This window comes from Nanorana parkeri, unplaced genomic scaffold (genome assembly GCF_000935625.1).
Source record: "Nanorana parkeri isolate BGI_ZX_2015 unplaced genomic scaffold, ASM93562v1 scaffold309, whole genome shotgun sequence".
In the NCBI taxonomy this organism is placed as follows: domain Eukaryota; kingdom Metazoa; phylum Chordata; class Amphibia; order Anura; family Dicroglossidae; genus Nanorana; species Nanorana parkeri.
In genome coordinates this window covers 1062881-1065960 of record NW_017306577.1, presented here as the reverse complement: position 1 = coordinate 1065960, position 3080 = coordinate 1062881, and the positions used below count along the sequence as shown (strand labels likewise).

Below are 3080 nucleotides of genomic sequence, written 5' to 3'. Positions count from 1 at the left end.
AAAAAAAAAAAAACCTTGGCAGTAACTATTGTCGGCAAGAGAGAAAACGACGGGGGGACCAACATTTTACATCTTCCAATGAGGAGAAAATGCTTTGTTTACAGCTATTGGGGGAATTCCCCTCACTTTGTAGAGATTTGTTCTCACTTCCTTTTGTGTCTCCAGGACAGGAAGTGAAGGGAAATCTCCCCTGCAGCACACAACAAAAATATATTGACAGGTGTTTTAACCCTTACTGAAAAAAAATGAAAAAATAAGCTTTGGCTGTACATACACTTAGATCTATTTCATGTTATGGAGAAGGCAATAAGGAGAGGGAATGACGCCTTAATAGCAGGGTGAGTGAGAATGTGAGGCGGGCACGATGACGGAAGTATCATGTAACAAGGAACATTCAGTTTTAAAGGGGCAGTCCACCTAAAAGAATTCCATAAAAAGGAAATATTGACCTTTATACAAGAGTCATGTGTATTCTTCCATGGTGAATCTTGGGGAGCTTTGTGTATTTCTTCCAGATCTGTGTGAAACTTGGAGCTTCCAGTAATAAAGACCGCTCATTGCTGATCTCTCTCTTTGTACAGGGTGACTGGTCTTGTCTCCACCCCCTCCTGTAATAAAGACCAGTCTGACCTTGTGCAAGGTGACTGGTCTTGTCTCTGCCCCCTCCTGTAGTAAAGACCAGTCACTGCTGCTCTGTCCTTGTGCAAGCTGCTCTAGTCTCCGCCCCCTCCTCTAATATAGACCGGTCACTGCTGCTCTCTGTCCTTGTGTAGGGTGATTGGTCTTGTTTCCGCCCCTTCCTGTAATAAAGACCGGTCACTACTGTTCTCTCTCCTTGTGCAGGGTGACTGATTTGTAGTAGGTGGGGCCTGCTGGGTCCCTCGCAGAGCTCCCTGCATAGACTATGTACTGCACACTGATGATGTCATTGCTACATTTAGAAATGCACACGACATATATTATTCTATTGTTTGTGTCATTAAGGAATAACTTTGTTCCCGGAGTTCAAGAACAATTTGGCCATATCGGTACAAGCTGTTTAGCGCGCCGTTCTCTGGTTTATGGCTTAGCAATGTGCACCCAGGGAAAGGTTAAAACCAAAAGGGAGATGTAGCATTTAGCAGAACAGAATCCTCCGCTGTTAGATACCCCCGGGGAGAGACAGACGCTCGCCCTTCCAAGCTCCGCGCACTTTGCGTCCTCCTGAAATCCGCTGTCATTCCAGGCTGCACACGAGCCTTCTTTTTTTTTTCTTCTTCTGTGGCTGACAATTCCCAGTCCAAGCTTCTTAGCTCTCTCACATCCACCTGCGCCGTCTCAGCCGCTGATTGCTCTGACGGCGGAGTCGTCTTTAAATGACCTACTTTACTCAATCACTCCAGAAATCAATTTTAAAAGTCGCGTAATAGCCTACTTTCATAGGCAGATCTTACGCCAGTCAAATGGAAACATCATTACGGCTTATTCTCTTTTCACCGGGAATATTGGAGCAAATTCCTTCTCTTTCATTCTACAGCTGAAGATTAGTCTGCTCATATTTTGCCTTCGCTGGATCCCCTATACCCCATCAACATGTGCGGTGGGCGCACAAAGAATAAGCACCATAGTGAACAAACACAAAAAAGTGCACTAGGGTCTCATGGTCCATCTCCCGAAGAGATAGTGCCCATTCCCTGACCCCCTGGGGAGCAAGGCTCCTGACCAGGGCAAGGCACTCGGGTCCCCCTAGTGGAAGGGAAGAGGACCCATTCCCCTGGGTCAGCCGAAGCCGGCCACTGAGTACTAGGTTGGGGGCTTCTCCGAAGAGAGACCCCCGATTTCAGGGGAGGAAGAAACCTGATGGCCGCACATCCTTCCCCTAGACTTCTGGGCAGGCCTGAGGACCCGCACCCATCATCCTTGTGGGTTGAAAAATACACACATAAGTGCACAAACAGTGGAGAAAAATAAATAAGTGCCAAAGTGCAAGACTATGGCTAGGCCTTGCGGCCCAGTATATAAATTATCCATGGTCTTAGCCAAAAGGCCTAGCCCAAGAGGCATGGTGTCATGGCCTTAGTGCCTTTTACACAGCAGGGTCCCAAACCCATAGTGTTAGACCCATTCAAATCAGGAGGTACTGGGACTCCCCATATTCCAGACATTAGGTTAAGTACTCCTGACCCCACACTCACTCTCCGTTTCCTTCCCACAGCCAGAACTCTTTGGGACCCCCATCAGCTTAGGCATGGTACAACCTCTCCAGTATTCTGCAAGAGAATGAAGGTTGTAGCTGAGCGCCCTCGATAATCCATCAGACCTTAGTCTCCTGCCTGGATAATCCACCGGACCTTTATGGTCCCGTCCTGCCTGGATAATCCAACAGACTTTAGGCTCCAGTCTAGATAATCCCACGGACCTTAGGCTCCTGTCTTGATAATCCACCGGACCTTAGGCTCCTGTCTGGATAATCTACCGGACCTTAGGCTCCTGGCTTTGTTGCACTGTGGGTGCTCCAGCTCAGGAGGCGAGGCCTAAACCAGGGAACACAGCAGCTGGCATTTTCACATGCTCATATTTGGGCTCATTGAGAAGGTGGGATATAACAATAGGCACTTCGCTTGCAGGGCAACAAGTAAATTCCCTGCTTGAGGCACCCGGGTCATCAGACTGGGTTCAGATGCCCAATTTCCATGTTTCACTGGAGCGTATTTTCAATCAGGATTCCTTCCAGAAAGCAGGGACGAGGATTTCCAGTAAATCTGGGAATTATAATGACAATAAGCTGAAAATGGAAGGGTGATAAGGCTGATATAGTAATCTCGGAGTAAGCGGTGGAGGAGCCAAAGACGATTCATCACTCCGGATTATGATGCGATGGCCATTTTGTCATTCTCTTCATCAGGACTCGGGACGAGGATCTGGGGAGGAATATCGCACCGCACACGCAATATTACACCGCGATGTATCACTATTATGTGCCTGTCTGTCGCATTAAATCACAGCTGCCATCTGTGCTGCCACCGTCGAAAACCGCCGCCACTTTTCCTGCCGTCCGTCACGCTTTAATTGGGATTTGAAAGGTCATGTTGTGACACCCG

The 3080-nt window shown here is 48.0% G+C and overlaps 1 protein-coding gene across 1 annotated transcript in view; it reads left to right on the top strand.

The window, feature by feature from the left end:
• Positions 1-3080, top strand: part of OMA1 (OMA1 zinc metallopeptidase) — a 45755-nt gene that overhangs the window by 30266 nt on the left and 12409 nt on the right. The gene's annotated exons all lie outside the window — the stretch shown is intronic.